Below are 18624 nucleotides of genomic sequence, written 5' to 3'. Positions count from 1 at the left end.
CTCCAGTCCTGCAGCTTTTATTCGTTGTCAAGTCACTCCTTGTCTGGTGACCTAGCTGCACCATAGTCCCAAGATGTAACTGAGACCATATTCATCTGCCGCTGCTAGTGGACCATGTCGAAGCTGGATTATTGGCTGAATCAAGATCAGTTTAAAATTGAATCGCAGCGACACCATCTTGCGACTGGCCGCAAGACACCATTTTGCGAATAGCCGCCTAAGCGCCATTTTAGATAGACTCACACTTTAGTAAATGTGGCGATAATACTATTAGCATCATGCGTTTGCATCTGTGACCATCGCCATAAGTTACGGTGTTTCACCAAAAGCCCATTTCATGACTTTACATAGTTTGGGTGCTCTGGATAAAGTGTATATTATTATAATTCCCCTAAAGGATATATTGCATTAGCTAAACAGAGCAAATGGCCTCGTGACAACTAGCCTGTGTAGACAAGCTTCCTGAATATAATGTCTGCTCTCACTCCAGGTGGCCCTTCTCGAATACACACCTTACATTAGCAGGCTTCCTGTAATAAAATACCTTCAAAGCTTAGAGTGTTATCTTAGGTTTGGGTCTTGTAGCTGGGCTAATTAGCATCTACACAAGAGTCTGGGAGAACAAAGGACTTTACTTTTGAGCCTGGGAAGGGTGGGGGCTGCTGAGAGGGGGGCGTGTGGAACTATAAGGCTCAGCATTCCACACTGCTAGGTGTTCACTTGGTTTAAGTGAGATCTAAGTGCACCATTTCTCATACACACATTAATACACACAATTGCGCTGGTAATTAATCACATATTAGCGAATGCATAAGATCCTATATGAAAACGCTGTTCATTAGCTTTATGCGCACGCATCTGCTCCAAGTTAACTAGCCTCTTTACATCAAACCCTGCATACTCACACATTACATATTCACATACAAGGTTCCATAAGCTTTAAGGTATGAGATTTAAGTTTGTGCATTTAGTATAAATGCTGTGAAATAAAGATTATTTGGTAACTAAGGTTTTATACATGCTAAGTAAGCCGTGTTTGGTTTTATACTGATGCGTACTCTTTCAACAGAATTCCGGTATTATTGGTGTGGAGATCGCATCATGCATTCTTAACTTATGGACCGCAGAGAGTTCAAGCAACAAAATGTATATTATATGAACAACTGTTAGAATGTTGCATGGGGCGGTAAACCAGAGACCCTCAGTTGTTGGAGGCTGGGTTGTGTCTATTTTTATCAGCCTGTTAAATGCTCTGTAACAGATGCATCCCCCTTCAGGACCAATGGCATCAGCAACGAACTTCTCTATTGTGTTGTCTATTTCTGGGGGGTATAAATATGTGTGCTCCAACACTGGGTCTTAGTCTTCGTGCTGAATGCTGATTGACGAAGGGTTTCTTGCTGACGCCTAACATCCGGTCCGGAAGCGCTGCATATGTATACTGTACTTGGGTCTGTATAATTCCTTTGCGCCAAATTGTGTATGGATCAATAGCTTGTAACTGACTGTACTTTTACATGAATAATACTTTGTGCTTAGGAACCACATGTTCCAAGTCTGGAGTCTTTATTTACTGTATAAACTGCGTATGCAAATTAGTGTCATCCTTAGAAGGTATAGGCAGGATATTAGAAGGTATAGGAAGGAGTGTATAGAGGTTCTAATCCAGTATTGTTAACTGTGTCTTTACACCAGTCCTAGTACCATTCATCTGCTGCCACACTCCAGCTAGTTCAAGTTGTTGAAGGACTGCCACTCCTCAGTTTACCTTGTTGCTAGTCAGCAGTCCTGCGGTCTTACACAACTGTGCAAGAACCGTAACAAATATAAGAGGGAGCTGGAAGAAGTTCTTTTGTCAGCCAGGGAATGTGAATTAATAACCAGAAAGGTATGAAGGGCACTTACAGTACCCAGGAGTTTCCTGTGGTACCCATACTAAATATGATCCCAAAAATTCATAAACACTTACAACACCCCCCTGGCAGACCAATAACATTAGGTAGAGGTTCTTTGTTTCAACCAGTTTCACAAATCTTGTACACTACTTTACAACTTTATTTTGTCAACAATCCATGTTACTAAAGAACACCACTAGCTTACTACTTCTTTTGGACAATATCGAAAAAGTCCCAGCCGGTACTCTGCTTTGTATTATGGATGTTTATATCCTGTAAACTTCTATCCCGCATACAACAGGATTGGAAGCTATGAGACTCTTTTAGGAATCAAATAATATGCAGGAATTGGATTTACAATTATTCATGCACCATTTTGAATGACTATAACAAGGAATTATATTTTGTATGATGGAGCCTTCTACCTCCAAAAGGCCAGATGTGCGACGGGATCCAATGTGACCCCATCATATGTCAACATATTCATGTTCAAACAGGAAGAAAATAAGTTCTTCAGTAATCCTGATATTTCTAAATATATAAAGTAATTTATAAGGTATATAGATGATCTGTTCATGCTATGGACAGGAGGAGAAAGTGCTTTCCCGCAACTAATGTATAAAATTAATGCCACTGAATCGGTCATTAAATTTACATACCATTCAAGTTTGACAGAAATTATTATTATTATTATTATTATTATTATTATTAATTTATATGGAGCCACAAATGTTCTGCAGCGCCTTACAAAGTACATAAACAAGTTGTAGATAAGCGAATTACAGAACAATACACTACAGGACCAGGACATGGATAATATATGTTGCTACATTAGCGACCATAACACCCAGATAAGCAACAGAGCATAAACAACCAAGTGTTAGGTGCCCTAGTGGTGAGTACGAAGTAGGTGAAACTAAAGTAGGGAGAAGCACAATAGGGAAGAGGGCCCTGCTCGTAAGAGCTTACATTCTAAAATAAATTAATTATCTGGAAGACAACATCACAATTAATAATGGGACATTGAATATCAAAGTACGTATTTAAAAAAATGACAGATAGGAATAATCTACTGATGGCATCAAGTCATCATCATTGGGCTTCGAAAAATGGTCTAAGGATGTTTCAGTATTCATCTTCAATGAAGAACTGGACAAAATAATTGACAAATGTACACAAAGAGGATACTTTTTTGAAACAGCAAAAACAAAAGAACTGAATATTCCAAGATCGGATTTGTTGAAACCACATCCAAAGAAAAGAAGCAGATTATACTCTGGAAGAGTAAGCTTAGTTTAGCAAGCCCTATAATACAAAGGGCAACTAAAGCTTTGTGGCCTATCATGATCTTGGATAAAGATTTAAATGCTTCACTATGGAAAGAAATATAAGGGATATGGTAGTACATACTGATATCACCAATTTTAAAATGCCAGATAAATTGGGCACTAACACCCACAAAAAACCTACAGGATGTCACAAATGTCCAAGTTCTAGAACTTGTAGGCATATGGAGCCAGGGTCCAGTTATAAGCATCTGCACACTGGAAGAAGTTTAAAAAAATTGTCATGTCTAGTAATTCATCATTTGTAGTGTATATAATAACCTGCCCATGCAGCCTGTAGTATAGAACAAATGGCCCTGCACTGATGGCAGCCTCTTTAGGGCAAGATATTTCAGGGTATATGGACATAATATCACTTAATTGAAGCACAAATCATAGACTACGTGCAACAATCAATAAGAGGGGAAGACTGACAAAAATAATATATTATGTGACCCAAGATTGTCACTGCCACTGAGATTGCAGCAGCTGTAAAGGGAGGGCGTCAACCTCTAAGCCTGAGCTTATACTATACAGAAAACATGAGAGAGGAACAGCGCTTTAAGATACTGTATAAACATTACGTAGTGCAGCTTGATGAAAATAACATGAATATTCAATTTAAATTATTAAAACAATACAATACATGTATCAGAATAAGAATATGTATCAATTCATAAAAATGGGTATTTTCAACTAGACAGCAATATTCATATTCAAAAAGACATGTCCAATACAATAAACATGTCAATGTCTCAATGTATTTTTAGAGGAATGCAAGGGGTAAATAATTTTCTCAAAATCAATCTGAATAACACTTTGGGTTTGTTGTGGTTACCATAGTAATCCCACCAAGTCAGTGGCCCAAAGAACGTTGTGTTATTAATTTAATCCTACTATTAACAAGCTGATGGATAACAAAAGTACAATTAATTTTATCAAGGTCATCTAATTTCTTTCAATATAATGATGCTGAGGTTATATACTTAAAAGGTGAGTAACAACAATAGTTTTGTAAATTTCAATTACCTAATATAGCCTCAGTATACTGTACAAAGATCATCAGTTAGCAATAATAAAATGAAATGGTTTGGATACCTAGCTCTCATGTTGGTAATTAACACAAGATTAATGCTTTACACACATAAACATAATATTAAAAAACAGTATAATAAGATAATAATCATATATCAAGAAATCCCTAACATTTATTAAGATAATATATAATCCATACATTTATTGTTAGCAGGTTTATTAATAATTCTACTTAAACATAATTGAATCATGTTGGTAATACATGTGTACCAATATAATAATAAAGGACCATAAATACATTTAAAATGAATAATAAAATTATACACTATTCTCAAGATGTTTTGACGATGCTCCTTAAATCGTGTTTTCAAGCACCTTGTGGAACGTCCTACATAATTTATAAGAAAATATACAACATACTCTATTTATGTCAAGGGGATGTGCTACCAACTATCAATTGCCTAAGCTAAACTACAAATGGAAAAAGGGTAGTGTTGTGGTGCACAAGTCGAAAAGTAATAGAGTTGAGGCCTAAAAATTAACCTTTATTAAATATTCATTCAAATATATATCCCCAAAAAGAGTTGATAAAATGGCAAAATATTTAAAAATAAAAAAAAATGAAAGAAAAAATTATGAAGGGAAATGGACTCCTAAAGTGATCCATTAATTGACAGGTGTCTGTACTTTCTTAGAAGAAAATAAGGATTAAAGTATTCAGTGATTAAAGCAAAAAATTAGCATTTTCATCTCTCTTAAATCTCTAGTATTTACTATTCTGAGTATTAAATGTCTATATCAAAGAAAAGAACCATGGCGGTCAGGATGCCGGCTCCGGGATTCTGACTATTGTTGGTATTCCGATGCCGGCATTCTGAGAGCCGGAATCCTGACAGCTGAGATAGTAACTACATCCTATATATATATATATATATATATAGGTGCTGAAAAATAAGAAGACGTGCGCCTAATAGTGTAGTATTAAATAACAGCTCAAAATAAGTAATGTGCGTACCAAACAAAAACTTTCAATAAAGCTTATTTGATGTCCAGGTCTCCCTCATATGGTCAGGAAACAACTGCCAATAGATTCCGGAGATAGGTACCCTCTTATATGGACCTTAAATGAAAAGGCTCCAACCAAGCCCATACATATATTATAGTGTAGTAATTTCAGCCATTTAGAGTGGATAGTAAATAAATATTTCTGCGTACCAGATGTAGCAAATAGTAGTGCATATAAAGATAAGCTCCCTCCTGTTCTGTAAGTTACCAGAAATCACCCTCTAATTCATACATCGGGGGTATCCAGCCTCAAACCATAAAAAGGAGATTGATCTCCGTAAATAATTATTTATTTTCCAAACACATGTAAAAACGAACAGACAGATTACTAACAGGAATAAAATGAATAAAAGGTGCTTATCTTTGGTAAGTTTTAAGCAGAAAAAGAGTCCACTCTGTTGGAGGTGCAGGAGAACCAGGCCCAACGCGTTTCATCCTAGTTGGACTTCCTCAGGGGTGATGCCCAGATGGTGGAGTACCTCCTTATATACCCCTTAAGGTCCATATAAGAGGGTACCTATCTCCTGAATCTATTGGCAGTTGTTGTTTCCTGACCATATGAGGGAGACCTGGACATCAGATAAGCTTTATTGAAAGTTTTTGTTTGGTACGCACATTACTTATTTTGAGCACTATTTGCTGTTATTTAAATACTACACTATTAGGCGCACGTCTTCTTATTTTTCAGCACCCTTGTTTACCCGTGGCCATACGGATCATTAGAAGATTGCAGCCACCTGTTATCATCAGGAGTGTTTTTTTCGCAATTCACATATATCACAAAGAATTAATTGGTGACATTGTTTGTCACAAGACTATTTACAGAAGGGATTCAAAAAAATTTGTGCGCCAATATTTCTATATCTTTATATATATATATCAAAATAATGCCGGCACTCCACAGGTAAATAATATACAAATGCCTGGGTGCCCTCTGATGGTCCAAACAGGCCAAAAATGTATACATGCAAAAAACAGCGGCACTCACAGGACTTGTAAAGAAGACTCCAGACTCCCCAGGTCAAGTTCAACATTTCAGTCAAACGACTTTTATCAAGAACCATAGAACAGTGAAATGGTACATACCTATATACCAGAGTACATCCCATAGTGACAAATCGTACAGCCTGCCCAGTGTCTCCCGCCGGATGAAGTGACGTCATCACGGCGGGACCCGCCTCCTGAGAATGACGTGGCTGCCGGGCACATCGCTACCATGGTGATGCTCCATAGCAACGGAGCTCACAGCGTGCGGCCAACCAGCCGATCATGTGACCAACCTGTCACATACCAGGTATGGTCACAATGCTGTGTGTCAGATGCCGTAACGACGGCAAACGTGACCACACTGTCAATATAGCGCATATGCCTAGCGATCAGTAACTGAAGTGTAATGGGAAGTCCATAGCATGAATAACGCTGGAAAACAGGGTCCACGCATACAGACACAATTAGAGCAAATACACAAGAGATGTATGCATATATATTGGATCGGGTGCCAGGGCAGGCTGTCATAATGTATAAAAAAAACAAAGTGCAATGATAATGATAATAATGGTGGGTGCCAATAAAATATATCAGTGATAAAAAACATAAAAAACACATATACACAAATATGATATAATGTACAAAAGTGGGCATGACACCTACAATAGAGCTGCAATGAAACATCAGATGATGTATGTTAACAAATGGAACTGAAAAAACATATCGCAAATAAAATGTATAATTGAAAATATAAATACTGGAAACACAAGGATTTCATCACAGAGATCAAAAAATTTTTTAACCTGTGCTAATTAAGCACATAAAGAATGCATGACCTCATGTTTAAAGTGTGTGCCAACTAAATACATCTAAATGGGTTGAGCATATACAACATATATGACACGATGTGTAAAGATGCAATAAACCCAGAAACATCCAAATTGACTCCTTAAGGCTATGCAATCAATCATATGAACACCAAGCCAGTGTACTTTGGAATATTAAATGTGGATACACTCATCTCCTAACATGACTCTAATATGAAATATGGCCTGTGTCAGAAAGACAATGATGAATCAAACTGTGCCAAACCCATGAGGCAAGAATAAATGTCCATGCCACAACGATGGTGGCTAACCATGCTGTGGAAAAACATTTTTTGTAATTAATAAGAACAAAAAAAAAATTAAAAATAAATAAGAATGAAAATATTAGATCAAAAAGACAAAGCAAAAAGACAAGAGATACATGATGGATGGAACAGATGAGGCACGACTGTGGATCTCAGTATGTTACAGCACCAGGTATTCCATGGGGGTCTCCCACCCAAGTACTAAACTGGCCTACACTGCTTAGCTTCAAAGATCAGACGGTATAAGGCGTATCCAGTGTAATATGACTGTAACAAAAATGAATACAATCCTGATTATAAAGTCCTGGAACCGAAACAGACTTCATTGAGGCAATGACCCACATAAATTCCATGCACAATCACACCACGTTCATGTTTGAACAAAGTTTCAGCAATGTGCACTACTTGGACATTAATATTCATTGGTTAAGTTCTCAATTCAGTACATCCGTTTATCATAAACCGACGGACACTAACACCTTGTTACATGCACAGAGCCATCATCCCACTTCACTAAAGAGGAGTTTACCATATTCGCAGTTCCTAAGAGCACTCAGAATCACCGGTGATCCACAGCTGGCTGACAAAGAAATCGACAACATGATTGAAAAATTCGTACAACGTGGATACAAATATAATGATCTTCATTTAGCCAGAGAGCCATCGCACACAACAAACAGACTATTGCACCAAATGTCTCCACATCAAAAAATACAAATACCATGCTATTCATAAATCAACATAATATTGCCAGCAAATTCATTAATTCCACTTCAAAATGTCTTTGGCCCATCATCAATACGGACAATTCCATTAAACCTTTGAGGAATTCCAGAATCATGCTGGGATATAAATGCGGCAAGAACCTTAAGGACTGGTTGGTCCATAATGATGTTAATTATGGTCCACGCAAAATGGAACAGCATTTTCTGTCCAAAAAACCGGGATGTTACCGGTGTACTGGTTGTACCACTTGTAGTTTTTTGTAGACAGGTCCAGATGTTGCACATCCACATTCAGGGAAATGCATACCAATTAATTATGTGTTAACATGTTCTTCCAAATACATTATATATATGATCCGATGCCCTTGCAGTCTTGTCTACATTGGAAAAACTACTTGCACAGTGAAAATCAGAATGGCCCAAAATAGATCTGCCATAAGACAGGCCCTTGAAGGTAAAGAAGTTGACCAACCCGTGGCTCGTCACTTTAAGAATTCAAGACATCCTTTATCCAGTTTGGTATACAAATTCATTGACCATATTCCACCCAACAAGAGGGGAGGAGACCGGGAAAAGAAACTTCTTCAGCGTGAGGTGTTTTGGATCCATAACATGAACACCGTATCTCCCTATGAACTTAACAGACAATAATCTTTCTCATGTTTCTTTTGAAAGTGAGACTACTTTTATTACTTGTCAGAGTCCATTGACCCTGCAATTACTTACTGGGCATTTATTACCCATTATCATACGTTCTTTTTCTTATTGGCTCACTATCTGTTAAGTCTTTTTTCATGTTGGCTTCTTCTTTGTGTTGCTTTCCCTTGATATCTAGTTTTCTTCTTTTCTTTTTTACACTGTCTTGTTATTCCAGATGGTATGTTCAGAGTGATCCAGGACTTTATAATCAGGATTGTATTCATTTTCGTTACAGTCATATTACACTGGATACGCCTTATACCGTCTGATCTTTGAAGCTAAGCAGTGTAGGCCAGTTTAGTACTTGGGTGGGAGACCCCCATGGAATACCTGGTGCTGTAACATACTGAGATCCACAGTCGTGCCTCATCTGTTCCATCCGTCATGTATCTCTTGTCTTTTTGATCTAATATTTTCATTCTTATTTATTTGTAATTTTTTTCTTGTTCTTATTAATTACAAAAAATGTTTTCCACAGCATGGTTAGCCACCATCGTTGTGGCATGGACATTTATTCTTGCCTCATGGGTTTGGCACAGTTTGATTCATCATTGTCTTTCTGACACAGGCCATATTTTATATTTGAGTCATGTTAGGAGATGAGTGTATCCGCATTTAATATTCCAAAGTACACTGGCTTGGTGTTCATATGATTGATTGCATAGCCTTAAGGAGTCAATTTGGATGTTTCTGGGTTTATTGCATCTTTACACATCGTGTCATATATGTTGTATATGCTCAACCAATTTAGATGTATTTAGTTGGCACACACTTTAAACATGAGGTCATGCATTCTTTATGTGCTTAATTATTTTTTTGATCTCTGTGATGAAATCCTTGTGTTTCCAGTATTTATATTTTCAATTATACATTTTATTTGCGATGTTTTTTCAGTTCCATTTATTAACATACATCATCTGATGTTTCATTGCAGCTCTATTGTAGGTGTCATGCTCACTTTTGTACATTTTATCATATTTGTGTATATGTGTTTTTTATTTTTTTTGTCACTGATATAGTTTATTGGCACCCACCATTATTATCATTATCATTGCACTTTGTTTTTTTTATACATTATGACAGCCTGCCCAGGCACCCGATCCAATATATATGCATACACCTCTTGTGTATTTGCTCTAATTGTGTCTGTATGCGCGGACCCTGTTTTCCAGCGTTATTCATGCTAAGGACTTCCCATTACACTTCAGTTACTGATCGCTTGGCATATGCGCTATATTGACAGTGTGGTCACGTTTGCCGTCGTCACGGCATCTGACACACAGCATTGTGACCATACCTGGTATGTGACAGGTTGGTCACATGAATGGCTGGTTGGCTGTACGCTATGAGCTCCGTTGCTATGGAGCATCACCATGGTAGCGATGCGCCCGGCAGCTGCGTCATTCTCAGGAGGCGGGTCCCGCCGTGATGACATCACTTCATCTGGCGGGAGACGCAGGGCAGGCTGTACGATTTGTCACTATGGGATGTACTCTGGTATATAGGTATGACTATGTACCATTTCACTGTTCTATGGTTCTTGATAAAAGTCGTTTGACTGAAACGTTGAACTTGACCTGGGGAGTCTGGAGTCTTCTTTACAAGTCCTGTGAGTGCCGTTGTTTTTTGCATGTATATATATATATATATATTAATATTTACATATATTGTATATATATAATCCTATCCTATATAGGGTCAGCACTCATGCTGTCTGATGTGGACAGAGCTCCAATGTCCACCTCTAGCATCCACAAATAAAGTCCAAGAAAAGATGAGGCACTTCTTTTAGGTTCTGAACCTTGACCTAGACCCTACCCCCATTTATCAGAAGAAATTAGCACAGGCCAATGGGGTCATATCTAGGGAGGAATGGTGATTCCTTTTCATTCCCTACCCTACTAGTTCTACCTATTACCAAGTTCACAAATGACTCATGTCACCCCCTGGATGTCCCCTTTTTTTGGCACCACACATGCATGTGGTGACCGCGAACTAACATAGTATATGAACTGAGTATTGAAACAGCGATTAGCAAGAAGCGCGAGAGTGAGTCCGCACTAGTAATAGATAAATAATTACCAGAGAGTAATATGCAGAGAAAACTTATTCTGAGAACCAACATACAGGTAATTTATTGGAATAATTCAACACAATTAGTAGTTGGTGGTGCACCCCTAGACTTTGTGCTGAACACATGAAAAAAGTTACCTATGCAGAGAGCAAAGGTGGGGGAAAAGACAAATAACGTCTATCATGGGGCACTCTTTATTATCATATGAAAGTCATGTATAGATCATAGGAGGAGGTAAAACTTAACCTTTAATCAAGAACTTTAAAAGATGAGGACATGAACAGAGACACTAAATGTATACTGGATATACATATAGGAGTATATGATATAGGTGAAAAATGAACAAATTGGCCGTAACAATAAATCCAGTAAACATAGACAATAAACATACAAAAATTACCACATTAAAACATTTAAACATTTGAAGTCATCTAATCAAAGCAGATGACACTGAAATTGCTGGTATCCAAAGGTATTACCAGTCCATTTAAGTCACAGGAGAGCATCTACTGTGACATGTGTAGTGACTCTGTAACTATCACAATATATCATGTAGTATCACAATCAGGGTATCTATCGTGACACATGTACTGATTTAATAATATTACAAAAACAATTATACTGTAATGAGGCGAAATTTCTTATAATCAATCTGTTGCTGCCTGCAATAAACAATTTATTTGCATCAAAATTAATACCACACACAAAAAAATAATATAGAAAGTGCTGGTTATAGGGATCATCCAGTAATCTGTGTTCCCATAGTGTATATAATTGGCCGGTATCAGGAGAAAAAATGAAGAAAGTAAGACCTGGGATGGGGTTTAGACCCCTACACTTCTGCTGTCCCCTTTCTAAATCAAAAAGGAGATGAGAGAGTGTATATCTGATTCGTCATTCCCAGGTGAAAAGTAAGGCAACGCTTCTGCTTTCTGGGACAATTATAAATCAATCTCCTCTGATACAGATAGCATTGCAGAGGGAGTGATAACGAATTTACCCAGATGAGAGAGCTTGTTGGAGGGATACAAAAGATGGAGGGACATATATTACAATAGATTCAGTCCACCGTGATAATATAGATAGCCAGGCATCAGATCAAAAACAATAGATAGAAGCATTCAATGTACCGCAGAGTACATATAAGCACCAATATAGATCTGATGCTAACTATAATAATAATAAACATATAAGCAGACAAAATCAGCATCTGAGGTAATCTGAAATCTGACGTGGATTATATGAGAGAGTGAAAAAAGTAAGTCCTGTGATCACACAGCGGCCAGACTCACTCCGGGGTCCCCAGTCATGTCAGACGGAGGACTAGCAGAGGGGTGGCCACCAGGGTCACAGGGGAAATAAAGAAACACTGCTGGAGCAGAGATGACAACTGTGTCACCCACCTGTTACCATAATGGCATAGCAGGGGGGGTCACCCGCTGTAGTCCTCTGCCCTGCAGCGCGGTGGAGTGAAAGATAGAAGGAGACAGATACCTGTGGTCAGGAGAGTGGTACACAGCACTGTGTGGAAGGCAGCATGCAGCAGATAAGTGAACGGATGCGCATTTCGCCGGAGGGCTTGGTCACCTGATCGCCGCAGTCTAACAAGGTCTCCTGTTTAAGCTGTGTGAGAGCCAATCACCTAGCTAATGCTAACGAGTGACAGCGCCAGGAGCCAATAAGATGTGGGGGATTAGTGAGCCTATGAGGATAGTAAGGGGGGAGGCCAGAGAGAAATTAGCATATGTAAACAAAAAACGATGTCCTAACAGGGTTTGCAGGAGAGTCAAATTTCACCCTGAAAATCTAGTGGGAGTATGAAACAAATTAGGGAGGAAATGAATTAGAAGAGTAGTGGAAATATATAGTGGAAAATGAATAGAGTAACAGGAGAGCTATAAGAAGAAAAAGATTGTAAAATACGAGAGGAAATAATGATAGAAGCGATAAACTACAGATCTGTGAAGGAAATGTATGTGAAAGCGATGTGAATGGTGAGTTAGAAATATGTGAATAGAGGATGGATCATAAGGATAAGGATAAATATGAATGGTGGTACAGCCTAGAAGTGAATATAGAATGCATGAGTGGTAGAATAATGTGAAGGAGAAAGTGAAAAGTGAAAAGAGGGGGGGGGGAAGAAAGGGGAAAACGGGAAGGGGGGGAAAGGGGGGACGCAGGGAGGGGAAAAGAGAAAGGGGGAAAGAGAAGATACAGGGATAGTATGCTAAAGAAAATGGGTATAATAACCTTATATATGAACCAAATCAATAAGTACAAAATAAACAAGTTGAAAGAAATATAGTATATTGGCAGTGAGTAGAAGTGTGTGAAAAAGTAGGTGAGTGAAATGGAATGAGAGCGGGAATGGAAATAAGACAGTGGGGACGAAAAACCAAAGTGAATGAATAGACAAGGATCAGACGGAATCTGATCAGTGAGAGAACAGAACAATATAAAGGCGATGATGCCTAGAGATCAAGTGATATGGGATTGATGAGAGAATGAGTGTGTGTGTTAGAAGAGACACAAAAATATGTGTAAAGAGAGATTAAAAATCTGGAGGAACAAAAAGTCCTCAAAAAGTCGTGTGTGTCCAGACCAATATAGCGAAGATAGAAAAAATATTATTATCAAGTATAATTTCAGAAGAATCAACTTGAAAAAATGGAAACGAAAAAAAGGAAAGAGAGAAAGAAAAAGAAAAAGAGGGAGAACTGGAATCATCAACGGAAATAAGTGCAAATAAGAAATAAATATTAATTATTGCATGCAATGTGGGTAATGATCCCATCATAAAAGAAGATAGAGCTATAAATGAACACCTGAGCAGATGGTGGTGAGGAGTGATGAAGAGGGGATAAGAGGAAGAAAGGGGAAAAAAATATATTGAGTATACATTATATATAATAGGGGTTGAATATGAAAAAGAGGGGGGAGTAAAAAAAGATAAGATAGAATTGTGTGATGTGGGTTAATCTGTAATAAATACACTGTAATTAATGCTCTCATTTAAACCATTGGGTACTAATGTCCCTATTTTGAAGATCCATTCACTCTCCTTCTTTTGGAGAGCCCTGCTAAGGTCACCACCTCTTAGGCCCAACCTAATTTTCTCTAGGCAGGACACTTTGAGATCTTTATTCCGTCCAGAGTGTTTCAAATGAAAATGTCTCGCCACGGACGTAAGCTGTTTCATTTTTGTAAGTCCGATTCGGCATTACGTATATTACCTAAGTGCTCAAGAATTCTGATTTTTAACATTCTTGTAGTCATCCCGATGTATTTAATGTTGCAAGGGCAGGTGATACAGTAAATAACGTTTGTGGTTTTACAGTTGAAGAGATCTTTGATGGTATATTTTTGGCCGAACTTATCTGTGATGGTATTCATGTTATGTATATGTGGACAGATTTTACAGTTACCACAGGGATGGGTACCCATAGTGGAGGGGATCCTGTTGGGAGTCTGGATGAAGTGGCTCCTAACTAATTGATCTCTTAGGTTAGGTGCCCTCCTCCAACTCATGTTCACTTTTTCCTCCAGGCTATTAACCAGATCCTCATCTGTGCGTAGAATATGCCAATGTTTCTGTATGATATCTCTGGCATCCTTCCAATTATTACAGAAATCCCCAATAAATCTGATAACATTGGTATTTTCTTTCTTAGGTTGCTGACCAAAAATGAGAGATTGTCTATCAGTTTTGAGAACTTCATTCTTAGCTGTTTTGATCAAACGTTTACTATACCCTCGTTCTTGCAATCTTTGAGCTAGATCTTTGCTCTGGACATCAAACGAGTTCTCCTCTGAACAATTACATCTGAGCCTCAAGAATTCGCCTTTAGGAATATTTTTCAAAGTTGGAGGAAAGTGGAAGCTGTTCCAATGTAATAAGCTGTTAGTGGATGTTTGTTTCCTGTATATCTCCGTGCAGATTTCATTATTGGTTCCTCTGAAGATTCTGAGGTCCAAAAAAGAGATACTTTGAGAACTGCAATTATAGGTGAGCCTCAGGTTCACATGATTATTGTTCAAATGAGCGACAAAGTCATCCAGTTCTTTCTGTGAACCATCCCAAATTAATAGGATGTCATCGATGTAGCGCATCCATAACACAATGTGTTGAGTGTGGGTGTCATGGTCATCCTGAAACACATGTTCATGTTCCCACCACCCTAGGAAGAGGTTGGCATATGTGGGTGCACACGCTGCCCCCATTGCCGTCCCCCTCTTTTGGATGTGGAAGCGATTATTGAATAGGAAGTAATTATGATGTAACACGAAGTCTAGGAGTACCAACAGGAATTCTTGAAAGTCCCCTATCCCTTCCATCATCAGAAAGTATCTTACTGCTTGTATCCCAATACTATGTATGATGGAGGTGTAAAGGGATTCAACATCCAAGCTCACAAGGAGGTGTGTATCCTCCAATATGACATCATGTAACTTTTTAAGAACATCCGTCGTATCTCTAATGTGTGACGGTAAGCTGAGAACATGATGTCGTAAGTGTACATCAAGGAAACAGCTTGCTTTTTCCAATAGTCCTCCATTTCCTGAGACTATCGGCCTTTCGGGTGGATTGGTCAGATCTTTATGGACCTTAGGTAGGAGATAAAAAGTCGGGGTTCTGGGATGGGAAATCCACAAATAGTCATATTCAGTTTTGGTAATTGTGCCATTGTAGTAGGCTCCATCAATGATTCTGATATATCTGGTTTTAAAGTTTTCAGTAGGATCAAAAAGGGTATTTTGATAGCAGGAAGGATCCAGGAGTTGTCTGTTCGCCTCTCTAAGATATAAATGTAGAGGCCAAAGGACGATGTTACCACCTTTATCTGAAGGTTTGATAACTATATCTTTCCATCCTTCAATTTCTTTTATTGCTTTATTTTGGACTAAGCTAAGATTCCTTTTGAATTTGTGATGTTTTTGCCTTCTATAGAGACTGTCAAAATCACGCGATACCAGTTTCAGGAAGACACCAACTTCAGGACAGATATTTTCAGATGGAAAAAATATAGAACGTTTTTTGCAAATCGGTCTCTGTTGTACTCCATACGTATCTGAGTCCGGTGCTAGTTCTTCCAATGCTTGGAGTGCCTCTTGTTCAAGCAGTGAGAGTTCATCCTCCTGTTCCTTGTAGGGCATAAATTCCGATTCTCTACGTCTAGACTTGTGGAATTTGGTTAGTAAAAGTTTTCTCCCAAAGAGTCTTAAATTAGTTTCCCATTTGAATCTATTGGAATAGTTAGTCGGTGAGAAGGATAATCCTTTACCTAAGATTTCCATTTGAACTGTACTGAGAGCATGATCAGATAAATTGATGACTTTTAATGAAGAAGAGATTGAAGTATCTATCTCTTGTTGGTTCGTGTTGAATATCGGTTTGGTGAATTTAGTTCCCATCTTTCTTTCCTTCTTGCCCCCGCGCCTTGTTTTGTATTTGCGGGGCATCCGCGGATACCCCTGGTCTCCCCTAAAAAAGTGGAAAAGTGTGAGGGATTGTCAGATCTTTGAGTTATAGGGTTTTGAATGTGGAAATTATAATCACTGAGTTCTTCAGTGTCTGAGATTTCAGCTTCAGATGAAGATGGAGTATTCTCTAGAAGACCCGTATTTTTTCTCCCTTGTGGTTTGTTCCAACGAAAGATATTTCCTGCAGTAAAATCTCGTTTATCTCGAATGAATTTGTTTCGTTTGCGTTCAATGATGGATTTATCGTATTCCTCTAATTCCTTTTTGATTTTAATAAAGGAGGTTTGAAAAGAAGAATTTTGTTCCCACTGTTCAAGTGACTGACCTAATTTATCAACTTCTTTAGTACATTCGTCCAAAATTAGGTTGTCATGTTTAATGAGAATACCCATTAATTCATGGGAACACTTAAGTAAAGTGTTTTCCCATTCTTTGTGTAGGTTTTCAGTACACAACTCAAATGATGGGAAAAGTTTGGGGCGTAAGCCCCTCGGAACAATTTTTTGTTTACAGTAATTCTCCAAACTGATAAGATCCCAATTGATTCTGGTTTGTCGTTGAAGAGTACGTTTAAGTTTAGAAAGTTCGACCTCCCAATTTGAATTACTGTTGTCATTAATAGTTTCGTTGGAGAAGATACCATCTATATCCTCTAGGCGATGCCTATTGGTATGTTCAGTTTTGAGACTGAAATTAGTCATACCAATAGGTTTGTGTGCAACAATTCTAAAAATAGTAAAGCACACTCCCAATATGGTTATATGCTGCGATCGATAAAGTTCATGTGTTAAATTGACCAGGAGAGAGAATTTCCTGATGTGTAAACACTGTGCTGGACTCAAGAGCTGAGAGAGACTCAGTAACAATAAATCGATTAGCAAGAAGCGCAAGAGTGAGTCCGCACTAGTGATAGATAAATAATTACCAGAGAGTAATATGCAGAGAAAACTTATTCTGAGAACCAACATACAAGTAATTTATTGGAATAATTCAACACAATTAGTAGTTGGTGGTGCACCCCTAGACTTTGTGCTGAACTCATGAAAAAAGTTACCTATGCAGAGAGCAAAGGTGGGGGAAAAGACAAATAACGTCTATCATGGGGCACTCTTTATTATCATATGAAAGTCATGTATAGATCATAGGAGGAGGTAAAACTTAACCTTTAATCAAGCACTTTAAAAGATGAGAACATGAACAGAGACACTAAATGTATACTGGATATACATATAGGAGTATATGATATAGGTGAAAAATGAACAAATTGGCCGTAAACAATAAATCCAGTAAACATAGACAATAAACATACAAAAATTACCACATTAAAACATTTAAACATTTGAAGTCATCTAATCAAAGCAGATGACACTGAAATTGCTGGTATCCAAAGGTATTACCAGTCCATTTAAGTCACAGGAGAGCATCTACTGTGACATGTGTAGTGACTCTGTAACTATCACAATATATCATGTAGTATCACAATCAGGGTATCTATCGTGACACATGTACTGATTTAATAATATTACAAAAACAATTATACTGTACTGAGGCGAAATTTCTTATAATCAATCTGTTGCTGCCTGCAATAAACAATTTATTTGCATCAAAATTAATACCACACACAAAAAAATAATATAGAAAGTGCTGGTTATAGGGATCATCCAGTAATCTGTGTTCCCATAGTGTATATAATTAGCCGGTATCAGGAGAAAAAATGAAGAAAGTAAGACCTGGGATGGGGTTTAGACCCCTACACTTCTGCTGTCCCCTTTCTAAATCAAAAAGGAGATGAGAGAGTGTATATCTGATTCGTCATTCCCAGGTGAAAAGTAAGGCAACGCTTCTGCTTTCTGGGACAATTATAAATCAATCTCCTCTGATACAGATAGCATTGCAGAGGGAGTGATAATGAATTTACCCAGATGAGAGAGCTTGTTGGAGGGATACAAAAGATGGAGGGACATATATTACAATAGATTCAGTCCACCGTGATAATATAGATAGCCAGGCATCAGATCAAAAACAATAGATAGAAGCATTCAATGTACCGCAGAGTACATATAAGCACCAATATAGATCTGATGCTAACTATAATAATAATAAACATATAAGCGGACAAAATCAGCGTCTGAGGTAATCTGAAATCTGACGTGGATTATATGAGAGAGTGAAAAAAGTAAGTCCTGTGATCACACAGCGGCCAGAC

The 18624-nt window shown here is 37.9% G+C and overlaps 2 pseudogenes; one reads left to right on the top strand and one right to left on the bottom strand.

The window, feature by feature from the left end:
- Window positions 1-7596: 7596 nt before the first annotated feature.
- LOC148501535 (5S ribosomal RNA) lies at window positions 7597-7714 on the bottom strand (annotated as a pseudogene).
- A 1376-nt stretch (window positions 7715-9090) lies between these two features.
- Window positions 9091-9208, top strand: LOC148501534 (5S ribosomal RNA; annotated as a pseudogene).
- The last annotated feature ends 9416 nt before the right edge of the window (window positions 9209-18624 follow it).

The sequence above is a fragment of the Taudactylus pleione genome, unplaced genomic scaffold (genome assembly GCF_031769625.1).
Source record: "Taudactylus pleione unplaced genomic scaffold, aTauple2 ptg000517l, whole genome shotgun sequence".
NCBI lineage: Eukaryota > Metazoa > Chordata > Amphibia > Anura > Myobatrachidae > Taudactylus > Taudactylus pleione.
Note: the sequence above shows the minus strand (reverse complement) of the source record. Positions and strands in the feature narration are given on the sequence as shown.